This window comes from Mastomys coucha, chromosome X (assembly GCF_008632895.1).
Source record: "Mastomys coucha isolate ucsf_1 chromosome X, UCSF_Mcou_1, whole genome shotgun sequence".
NCBI lineage: Eukaryota > Metazoa > Chordata > Mammalia > Rodentia > Muridae > Mastomys > Mastomys coucha.
Genome location: NC_045030.1, coordinates 71656088 through 71668846, shown reverse-complemented (window position 1 = coordinate 71668846; position 12759 = coordinate 71656088). Strand labels below are relative to the sequence as shown.

Sequence of the window (12759 nt, the reverse complement as noted above, 5' to 3'; positions counted from 1 at the left end):
CCTGGAACACACTCTGTAGACCAGGCTCGCCTCAAACTCAGAAATCTGCCTGCCTTTGCCTTCCAAGTACTGGGATTAGAGGTATGCACCACTACTGCCAGGCTGTATGAGACATCTTTTAAAAATAATCATTCTCACAGGGCAGTGGTGATGCATGCCTTTAATACCAGAACTTGGGAGGCAGAAGCAGGCGGATTTCTGAGTTTGAGGTCAGCCTAGTCTACAGAGTGAGTTTCAGGACAGCCAGGGCTAAACAGAGAAATCCTGTTTCAAAAAACCAAAACAATAATAATAATAATAATAATCATTCTCATCTTATATTTTTCTATTTTGGGTTCAAAGGAGTGAGCAAGGCAGTTGTGTCTAGCCTATTTGGCTAACAAAGACACTCAGTACAAAAGTTTATTATTATAAAAGTTAAACCAAGTACATTGAATAATAAAATATCTGAAGTAGCACATTCACATCATATTATGACATGCTTAGTGTTCACCTTCAGACAAAAATAATTTTAAGATTTTCATTTATGTTGGAAGAAAAACAGCAAAGTAATATGCTAGAGAATTTTTCTTGTTGTTGCCTATGAATTTCTATTCTGTTCTAATTTTTATGATTATTTTATTTATATTTATTTATTTATTTATTTATTTATTTATTTATATATTTCAAATGTTATCCCTTTTACCAGTTTCCCCTCAAGAAAGCCCTATCCCATCCTCCCTCCCCCTGCTACTATGAGGGTGTTCACCCCCCCACTCCCACCTCCCCACCCTGGCATTCTACTACACTAGGGCATCAATCCTTTATAGGACCAAGGGCCTCTCCTCCTATTGATGTCCTACAAAGCCATCCTCTGCTACATATGCAGCTGGAGCCATGGTTCCTGGCATGTGTACTCTTTGGTTGGTGGTTTAGTCCCTGGAAGCTCTGGGGGGTACTGGTTGGTTAATATTGTTGTTCTTCCTATGGGTTGCAAACCCCTTTAGCTCCTTCAGTCCTTTCTCTAACTCCTCCATAGGAGTCCCTATACTTAGTCCAATTGTTGGCTGCCAGCATCTGCCTCTGTATTGCCAGGCTTCGAAAGAGCCTCTCAGGAGACAGATATATCAGGCTCTTGTCAGCAAGCACTTCTTGAAATCAACAATAGTGTCTGGGTTTGGTGTCTGTATATGGGATGGAATGTCAGCGGATACTGGCAAAAATGTGGAGAAAGAGGAATATTCCTCCATTGCTGGTGGAATTGCAGGCCAGTAGAACCACTCTGAAAATCAGTCTGGTGGTTCCTCAGAAAATTGGACATGGTACTACCTGAGGACCCAGTTATACCACTCCTGGGCATATACCCAGTAGATGGTCCAACATTTAATAAGGGCACATGCTCCACTATGTTCTTAGCAGCCTTATTTATAATAGCCAGAAGCTGGAAAGAAACCAGGTGTCATCCGACAGAGGAATGGGTACAGAAAATGTGGTACATTTACACAATGGAGTACTACTCAGCTATTAAAAACAATGAATTTATGAAATTCTTAGGCAAATGGGTGGAACTAGAAAATATCATCCTGAGTAAGGTAACTTAGTCACAAAAGAACACACATGGAATGCACTCACTGATAAATGGATATCAGCCCCAAAGCTTGGAATACCCAAGGTACAATTCACAGATCACATGAAGCTCCAGAAGAAGGAAGACCAGAGTGTGGATACTTCATTCCTTCTTAGAAGGGGAAACAAAATACCCATGGGAGGAGATACAGAGACAAAGTGGGGAGCAGAGACTACGAATTTCAACTCAGTTTGATTGATCAAAGAATATGAGAAAACAGACATTACTTATGAACTTTATCTTTCACTTATATGTCAATGTAATGTATTGTCTCTAATGGAGGGACTAGGATACAAATTTTCAGTTTATAGATTCTTTTATTACAGGAAACAACTTTATAAGATAGTTCAAATATATTTATGCACTTTTAAATTTCATCTATGTAATTTACAAATGATCTCATTTTTAGTAGCTCAAAGATATTTTTATTAATCATTTTATTTGATTACATTTCAAATGATATCCCCCTTCCCGGTTACCCCTGCACTCTCATACCAGCTCCCATATCTCCCCCACTGTACTTCTATGAGGGTGCTCCTCCACTTACTCGCTCACTCCTGCCTCACTGCTCTAGCATCACCCTAGGCTGGGGCATTAAACCTCCACAGGACTAAGGCCCTCTCCCTTTGATGGCATATAAAACCATCCTCTGCTACATATGTATCAGGAGCCATGGATCCCTCCTATACTCTTTGGTTGGTGGTTTAGTCTCTGGGAGGTCTGGGTGACCAGTTAGTTGATATTGTTCTTCTTACGGGGTTGCAATCCTCTTCAGGTCCTTCAGTTCTTCCCATAGCTATTACATTGTGGTCCCTCAATGCTCAGTTTGATGATCGGCTGTGAGTGTCTGCATCTGTATTGGTCAGGTGCATAGACTGAAGGAAAGGCTATCCAGAAACTGTCTCACCTAGGGAACGATACCATCTGCACTCACCAAACCCTGACATTATTGCTGATGCCAAGAATCTCTTACTCATAGGAGCCTGTTCTCTTAGAGGATTACCAGCACCTGACCAATACAGATATAGATACTCAAATATATTTTTTTAAAAGCTAATTAGCAGACTATTTGGGAATTAGGGGTTAGATCATTAAATAAATAAGAACAAAGTCTCAGATATAGAATGGTAACAATTATAAGCTAATAATGCTACTTAAAAATTGAAATGGTTTGAAAAACATTTAAGATACTGCAGGGTAATTCCAATAGTATGGCTTGGTCTTTTTCTATTATGGTTCTACTTGCTTTCTATTTAAAATAATTCAAATTCCTTCTTCTCAGATTTTACCAAGGAAATTTTAAGGCATCAGTTTCTGTACTGTATTTTTAGAAGAGGTGAGGAACATTTTAATGTTGATATTAGATCAGGATCAAAAAAGTAAATAAATAAAGCTAGATGTCATACAGAGCAAACTTGACTAAATGTATATGCTGTATCACAAAGAAACAGTTTAGAACCTGAGTATGTTTAAGAACAAATCTTTTATTCTGTGGTCTTGCATAAGATTCTGTAATCTTTTTCAGATTCAATTTCAACATTAATAACACTGGGGAGATAACATGTTTCACAAAAAATTATATACAGACAAAAATAAAATGAAGTGTATAAGATAATATACTTCAAATTTTGCCAAAGAATAGTTGTGTAAATCTCCTCCTGCTACCAAATGACAATGGTAAAAAGAAGGCCGGGAAGTATGGAGCATGGCTAAACAGTGCGACACTTGACTTAAAAGCTCTGAATGCAATACCCATCATATTACAAAAGTTAAACTTTTAAAAGCCACATATTTTATTCTTTCTTTCTTTCTTTCCTTCTTTCTTTTCTTTCTTTTTTTAAGAAAGGTTTCTCTGTGTAGCCCCAGATGTCCTGGAACCTGTTCCACAGATCACCCTGGCCTCAAACTCAGAGATCTGCCTGCCTCTGCCTCCTGAGTGCTGAAATTAAACATGTGAGCTATCACGGCCGGACAGCCACAATATTCTGATTCCTGTAATAGTGTAATAGTATATTATTCTCTCAATGGGCAAATCATATGCCTAATTAGAATACATAGAATTTTCAAATATAAAAGTGACATACAGTACTTTCATAGAGAACTAATGCAAATTAATGTGTTAAAACTTCCAATATACACATTTTAGTCTACAATGAATATGTAAAACTTAATAAAATGTATCTCTAGGGATCAGATATGGCTAGTAGTAGAATGGTTGCCCTGGCAATGACATGTATAAGGCTGGTAATGTCCTGACTTAAATTTCCAGCACTAAAAGAAAAATAGACGTAGAGATATACAGACACATACACAGAGACAGAAATAGAGGGAGACAGAGAGATATACAAAGAGAGAGGCACACAGTGAGAGTTATACGAATATAGCAAGAAGAACAATTATTGAACTACCCTCTCAAGGGGCTTTCTAGCTTTCCTTTTGAACACCGTGACTGGAAAGATTTGCATGCTGTCCTCAGGGTGTGACTTCAAAATTGGCAGGCCTGAAGCTTTCACGAGTGAAAAAGGAATCAGTTACTATATAGTTGGGTAGAACAAGCTTGATTTTTTTTCTTTTCTCCATTTAAGTTATGTTGGAAACTTTACTGTTCCCTAAGATCTCCAAATTGGGTTCACATGGTAAAGCCTGAAAGTTCACTTAACTTCCCTCTGACCCATCCACATTGTGGCCCTTTAAATGCATCACCAAGCCCTCAGTGAAATTTCCATAGTGCAATATTTAAAATATAGATTTACCTGCAGATGTCATTGTCCTTTTGCAAGATAAAATACACTGGAGGACAATGAGTCTGTTTGGTGTTAGACTCACCACAATTCAAGAAAAGCACCAGGAAGCATATATGAGACCATGCCTACTCCATAACAGCTTTGTACAATGATTTCCTACGATAACCTTACCTAGTGAGCTTCACTCACAAATGCTAATAAAATAACTACTCTATAAGCAATATTCCCCTTTTCTCCACAGTTAGTTTAGTACCATTTCTGTATTTGCTCGCATTTCTTTGGCCCACTTGCTACTAGGCAATGTTCTCAAAGGGACTACATAAAATTTTCTATTTCTAAGCCATATAAGTCAACAGTTTTAAATAGAAGAAAATTTAGTTAGGAGGTTTATATTATAAAAAAAACATTAGTTATGAGGAAGTCCATTAACCAATTCTAAATTAAAGTGAGATTGAAATAAAATTATAGTAGAGCATGTATAAAAGAACATGTGATATTCACATGGATACCAAAATGAATCCATTATCCTAAGTACTCTTCCAGTAATAGTAAATGAATTCATACTGATGGCACACTTAAGATCATATGAAATCTAAAAATATAAATGTCAAAATATCTATATATGGTTCAGTCTTACAATTTACCTTTCTACTGCACGGCATATACAATGTCAAAAGGAATCTATGCAAATGATTTTAGTCTAATATTTTTGGCTTGGGAATCAAGCTTGATTATTATAAATGGAGATTTATGTAAATCAAAGGGGCAGATGATAAATTTCATGGCTTGGTCATGGCAAAAATGGCAAATTTCACAGTAAGTCTCTGGCTAATGTACACACACACAACCACAAATATAATCAGTTTAGCTGCTAAGTAAATTATACTTCTGGATTGAAAATTAGGGTATGGGTATACCAGAGTATATTCTCATTTAAGATGCCCTGAAAACTATACCCTAAACTAATGAATCTAGAAGTTTTTCTACTGCAGAATAGTGATATGCTACATAGTTATCAAATAATTTCATATATTTATTGCTACTTGTAAAAATAGAAACTCATAGGTAATATTTAAAAGTAATGATTTATATTTTAAATGTGGGGTCTCACTGAATTTGCTTTAATGATTTAAAAATCACATGACTTTCTTTAAACTTTTGTCACATATCACTGGTGTAAAATTACCAAATTATGAATACAGTTTTCTAATTAAAGAAGGAATGGGTATTAGATAATATGAGGCAAGACAAAAGGCCGTAGATGACTTTTGAGTCTGTTGAAGGAAGAGCTTGTTACATGCTAAAATGGGCATGTGTTCAAACAGGCCTGAAAAGAAATATTTAACAATTTCTTACATTAGCTCATAGTACATCACTACAAACACAGTTTTCCTGCCTAATATCACGTTCTTAAACTTAGGAGGCCAATTCATTGCTATTGCTAACAATACAGGTTTTTACAGTTTAGTAGTCCATTCCAAAGCAATTTACCATAATGGTATAGGCACATGTTTACATGGGCACAATACACAGACACAGAAACAGACACACAGAGACATGCACACACACACGCACACGCACACACACACACACATACACACACATATACACAGGCATGGACACATACTTCATGTCATCTTAGCTAAGAAATAAAGGTGCTCACAAAATACAACAGACAAGAATCTCAAAGACGACCTGAAGGGTTTTTTTGTTTGTTTCCTTTTTTTACTTTTTTTTATTGGATATTTTATGTATGTACATTTCAAATGTTATGCTATCTCCTGGTTTCCCCTCCGGAACCCCCCCATCCAATCCCCCTCCCTCTGCTTCTATGAGGGTGCTCCCCTCCCACCCACCCCCACGCACCTCACCACCCTGGCATCCCGTACAATGGGGAATCGAGCCTTCACAGGACCAAGGGCCTCTCCTCTCATTGATGCCATCCTCTGCTACATATGCAGCTGGAACCATGGATACCTTCATGTGTACTCTTTTGTTTTTTGGTTTAATCCCTAGGAGCTCTGGGCAGGAGGGGGGATAGGGAGTCTGGTTGGTTGATATTGCTGCTCTTCCTATGGGTTGCAAACCCCTTCAGCTCCTTCAGTCCTTTCTCTAACTCCTCCATAGGAGTCCCTATACTCAGTCCAATGGATGGCTGCAAACATCCTCCTCTGTATTGGTCAGGCACTGGCAGAGCCTTTCAAGAGACAGCTATAACAGACTCCTGTCAGCCAGCACTTCTTGGCATCAGCAATAGTGTCTAGGTTTGGTGGCTGCATATGCAATGGATTCCCAGGTGGGGCAGTCTCTGGATGGCCATTCCTTCAGACTCTGCTCTACATTTGGTCCCTGTATTTCTTTTACAAAGAAGCCCTTCTGGGTTAAGAACTTGGAGATGAATTGGTGGCTCCATCCTGCAAACAGGAGCCTTGCCTAACTTTTGGGTATGCTCTCTACAGATTCTCTATCCCGTTTATTGGGCATTTCAGCTAATCTCATCCCTGTTGGGTCCTGGGAGCCTCTTGCTCTCCTGGCATCTGGGACTTGCTGATGGCTACCCCAGGTCCCAATCCCCATTGCTACACACCTCTGTTCAAATTCCTGACCCTCTTTATATCATCCCAGTCTCCTGTCATACCTGATCCTGTCCCCTCTTTTTCCCCTACCCCTCTTCTCTTTCTCTCAAGTCCCTCCCACCTTCTACCTCCCATGAGTATTTTGTTCTCCTTCAAAGAAGAACTGAAGTACCCACACTTTGGTCTTCCTTCATATTGAGCTTCATATGGTCTGTGAATTGGATCTTGGGTATTCCAAGCTTTTGGGCTAATATTCACTGAGTATATACCATTTGTGTTTTTTTGGTGATTGGGTTACCTCACTCAGGTTGATATTTTCTAATTCCATCCATTTGCCTACGAATTTCATGAATTCATTGTTTTAATAGCTGAATAGTACTCCATTGTGTAGATGGACCACATTTTCTGTATCCATTCCTCTGTTAAAAGACATCTGGGTTCTTTCCAGCTTCTAGCTATTATAAATAAGGCTGATATGAACTTGGTGGAGCATGTGTCCTTGTTATATGTTGGAGAATCTTTTGGGTATATGCCCAGGAGTGGTATAGCTGGGTCCTCCAGTAATACTATGTTCAATTTCCTGAGTAATCACCAAGCTGATTTCCAGAGTGGTTTTACCAGCTTGCAATCCTACCAGCAATGGAGAAGTGTTCCTCTTTCTCCACATCCTCACCAGTATCTGCTGTCACCTGAGTTTTTGATCTTAGCCATTCTGACTGATGTGATGTGGAATCTCAGGGGTTTTTTGATTTGCATTTCCCTGATGAATAAGGATATTGAACATTTCTTTAGGTGCTTCTTGGCCATTCAAGTTTTCTCAGCTAAGAATTCTCTGCTTAGTTCTGTTCACCATTTTTTAATAGGGTTATTTGGTTCTCTGGAGTCTAACTTCTTGAGTTCTTTGTATATACTGGATATTAGCCCTCTATCAGATATAGGATTGGTAAAGTTCTTTTCCCAATTTGTTGGTTGCCATTTTGTCCTACTGACAGTGTCTTTTGCCTTACAGAAGCTTTGCAACTTTATGAGGTCCCATTTGTCAATTCTTGATCTTAGAGCATAAGCCATTGGTGTTCTGTTGAGGAAATTTTTCTGTGCTCATGTGCTCAAGGCTCTTCCCCACTTTCTTTTCTATTAGTTTCAGTCTATCTGGTTTTATGTGGTGGTCCTTGATCCACTTGGACTTGAGTCTTGTACAAGGAGATAGGAATGGATTGATTTGCATTCTTCTACATGCTAACTGCCAGTTGAACCAGCACCAATTATTGAAAATGCTGTCTTTTTTCCACCAGATGGTTTTAGCTCCTTTGTCAAAGATCAAGTGACTATAGGTGTGTAGGATTATTTTTGGGTCTTCAGTTCTATTCTATTGATCTACCTGCCTGTCACTGTACCAATACCATTCAGTTTTTATCACTATTGCTCTGTAATACAGCATGTGGTCAGGGATGGTGATTCTCCCAGAAGTTCTTTTATTGTTAATAATTGTTGGGGCCCATTTTGGCCCTGGTTTGGGCCTTGACGACAAACCTAAGCCTGGATCGAATTTCTGTAGCCTTGTGTGAGAGCCTAAGCCTGATTGGAGTTGAGACCTGTCTCAGTCACTTCTGCATCTGGGTGACTCAGCAAGACCTGTTTGGCCCTACCTCTGCCCTACCATTGCTGATGTAGAGCTTTGCCATTGGCCCTGTCAGCCACTACATATCCTCTGTCACACTTCCCAGCCTCCTAGGTCATCTTACCCCACCAAAAACCCCTCCCTATGTTCTGAACTTATATGAGTGAGAGGCTGATGCCATAAAGTTGAGTTCCTGCTTTGACAAGAATCCAGGCTTGGTGTGTTTCTTTTGAGCCATCAATACTCACCATGCTGCTCAGCCCTGGAGAGACCCCAGCAGGCCAGGACCTCTCTCCTTTCACCTGGACCTGCTGGCAAGGAGCTGGCAAAGAATACTTTTCACTATCCTGAGTTTTTGATTATTCCAAATGAATTTGCAAATTGGTCTTTATAACTCTATAAAGAATTGAGTGAGAATTCTGATGGGGATTGTATTGAATCTGTAGATTGCTTTCCGCTTTATTTAGTGAATTCTTCTTAGTTTTAAGATTTATAAGCTCTAATATGTAGAAAGATTTTAATCTCCAGAAAAATATGTGACTGGACATTTCCTAGTCAATTGAAGCAGCTTCAGAATTATAGCAACATAGTCAGGCTAAATATAGGTAACTGTTTGGCCTGTGGTTTACACAGAACTAAATTACAATCTTAAAGTAGTAATTGAATCTTTGGATGTTCTCTCAAAACAAAAGTGTTAATATTTTTCTGCAGTTACATTCCCAAACATCCATTGTTCACATCTTTTCCAGGAAGAATCAACAAAAGAGCATGGCCACAGTCATTTTATCAGCATGAACAAATAATCAGAAGTCTAAGATTAGGAGTGCTTCACTGTCAAGGTCTAATCTCCTTTAAGAACAAGGTGGTTGTCCTGTCAGAATGGGTTCTCTCCCCAGTTCAGGTATAATTTCCTACTTTGGATAATTTAGAGTTCAATACTCTGTTGGATACTTCATTATTGCAGCATTTTCTCTGTCCAATCACATTAGGGCAGTGACAGGCCTGTGATTGGACAGGAATAGAGAGGTGGAGCTAAAGTTGGAGGAGAAAGGTCAGGAGCAGGAGCAGAAAGTTTTTCATCATGGAGTCAGAGGATGATGACAAGTCAGACCCCTGGTGGTTATACAACCAAGCAAAGGTTTTACAAAAGCAGATTAATTGGGTTAGAACATTGTCTTTATTATTTGGTTCTGAAATTAATGTATTGGCATCTTGTAAATTGTGATCTTATTATTATATAAACCTAATTTGGATATTAAGGCCTTAAGAGTCATGCTTTACCTACTGGGTCCTAGGTACTATCTAGAAGAATGATTATGGGGGTGTGTAAAGAGTTGCAGGTGAGCGAGATGTGCAGCTTGCTGGGAGAAAATAACAAGAACCCACTGAAACTTAATGTTGAGGCCGGACGGTACCAGTACAGGAACGTGGAACAGTAGGAAAGGGAGTTTGCGGGGTGGATTCATTTTTTATTAATCTTCGCAACACTTCACTACATTGGGTGCCTCACACATTTAACTAAGCTAAGTAGAAGGAAAGCCTATCTGGGGAAACAGCCTGCTTGCCTGGCCCTTTTGCAAATAGGGCTGGTTTGAACAAAGCATCAGGAAATAAGAGATTTGGCATTTTTTCAGTTCATCTGTTCAATGAAAGTAGCCAAAGTAGATGATTTTTGTCTGAATCATGAAGTTTGGCAGTCTTTGTCAAAGAAATTACCCATAGAATTACCAAACCTCCATTTCACACAGTTCCACAACCCATATATGTCACCAGTTTTTTGAGGATCCCATCACTTGTCCTGACATCATTCCCATTTGTTAAATAAGATGAGCAGTAACTTGGATCACATCTCATCAGAAAGCAATAGAAAACCTTCAGGTGAGATCTGTAAATTACTATGTAGTTATGCTTGAACAGAAAACACAATGGCAAAACCAAACACAAAGTGTTTGACATTGGGTTGAATATATAATTCATACTTACTGTAGCCTTCTTTGGAGTTATTTTATGAGTAATAAGTTCTCTTAGGAAACACATGTCAAGGGAGATGCAAAGGCACGGGACCATGGCATTTCTATTTTGCACTATCTATTACGGTACACCTTCTAAAGACATATTGTGTATGTAACTGAGCTAAGTTTCTAGAAGTTGATTTTTCTTTTTTGAAGGACCTAAATACAAACCAGTGTGAAAGTTCATCATTATCTACCAAGAGTCCTGACTTGCCCTATCATTTCTACCTCATTCTGACTTTGTTATGATAGTACTTAGAAACTAGAGGGGTATAGTCCAAGCTCTTCCAAATATCATTGCCACCCATCTGGCATTATAGATGTCCTTTTCAAATTCTGTCTCTACATTTTCATGCAGTATTAGTCATATTGTAGCAGCTTCCCCTAAATAAATGTGTCTGCAATCTGACTGGCAGTAGAATCATAAAACAGTTTAGATTGTGTATGTTTATGTGTGTGTACAGTTACTCACTCACACATGCACACTCATGTAAAGATGTGTGCACATACATTGGACATATATAGACATACTTGTTTGCTTTCTAAATACCTCTTGAAAGAAATGAATATAATTTATTTCCCATAATGAAAAGCAGGTATTTATTGCTGTCAACTACACCCTGTACATACCCATCCAATCCATCTGTGTCCGTAGTGTAGTTGGTGGCTATGTGGAATATGGTCAGCAAACTCCTGACATGCTTACTAAAATACTAATGTGACTACTTCAACATGAACTTTAGTGTCATACTCATCTGAATAGGAGAATATCCAATGTCTGTACACAAATAACATGATGTACTCTAAAATAACCCACAAGAAAGATTTTATCACTTCCTACCATTGGTATCAACTGATCTCCCTCACTGAAAAATAAACTGCAAGAATTAAAAAGTACATATCTGCTTACCTTGGTTTTAAAACTTTTCAACTCTATTTTAAATATTAGACTAAGGTAAAATGTAAAAGAAATACTAGAATTTGGATGAACCATGGGTTCAGTTCACATTTAGTATTATTTCTATCTTGAGAAGAAGCACTACATCTGTAAAATTTTCAAAGTTTCAAGCACAATGCAGAATAATTGACTACATTATTATCTATTCAGTTCACATAGTTTAACATTTGTTTATGCAAACCATATAATTGGAAACTCTGTCCGTTTTCTGCTTGTGCTAAGTGTTCTGTGTATAAATACTTTTTTCATAGTAGATAAATAGGGTTTTTATTTAGGTCTTATCACATTCATATTACATATTCATTGATTTCTAAACTGCCTTAAACAGCTCTGTAGCTGAGAAACATTATGAATACAGCTTTGGCACCTTGGTATTAAATTTGCATACCAGGTCACGCGTCACTTGAAATACATGCAAAATTGCACTGTGGCTATTTTATTACAAGCTACAAAAGATATTCAGGAACTGCATATAACATCAAAATAAATTAAAATGGATCAAAGACCAACAAGAAGCCACCTTTTTATTGTTTTGTGATGCCTAAAGCCATTTAGACGATCTAGTCAATAAACAAAGTTAGACTAACAATTTTTAGTCTTCCTTGTTGTATACTGTAATTACTGAAGGCTAACACAATTTTTATTTATAACATAACATCAGGACTGACTTTTGTAGTAGTTAAGAGTTTAATATTAAATCTACTCTATTATGACACCTGCAATGACATGTGTACTCTAGATACTCCTGTGTGTGCTTGTCACCATACTAAAAGTATACTTTGTTGAAATATTCAGCATTTGCCCTTCTGAAATGACCTGACATTTATTAAAATGTATCAACATCCTATTTTAAATTACCTGTTCTGGTATTTTGTATTTAAATAAATCACCAAAACATTTTCAGGCTAACTTGATGACATATAGTAGAAATGAGGAATGATTGCATTATTTCTAGATACAGTTACATTTTTTAAGTATACAAAAGGCTCATGCCCATAGACTTGTGCTTTACATATACAATATTACTTCTAAGCCTTTAACAACCCAATAGCCTAAGATGTTCGAATATAAAGATGATTCATCACAATGTCAAAAGTCAGAATTGTAGACTTACATACATTAGTTTGTCTGAGGAGAGAAACTAGAAATAAGAAAATTATCTACCCATTTGGAGAAGATATGAAAATAGTTTTTTTATATGTAGAGAAGAGAACATGGTAAGAGAAAATTGTATAAATAATAACC

General features: G+C 37.7%; 1 protein-coding gene across 1 annotated transcript in view; it reads right to left on the bottom strand.

Annotated features, from left to right (window-relative positions):
* The window catches only part of Aff2 (AF4/FMR2 family member 2), a 328595-nt gene that overhangs the window by 267403 nt on the left and 48433 nt on the right, over positions 1–12759 (bottom strand). The gene's annotated exons all lie outside the window — the stretch shown is intronic.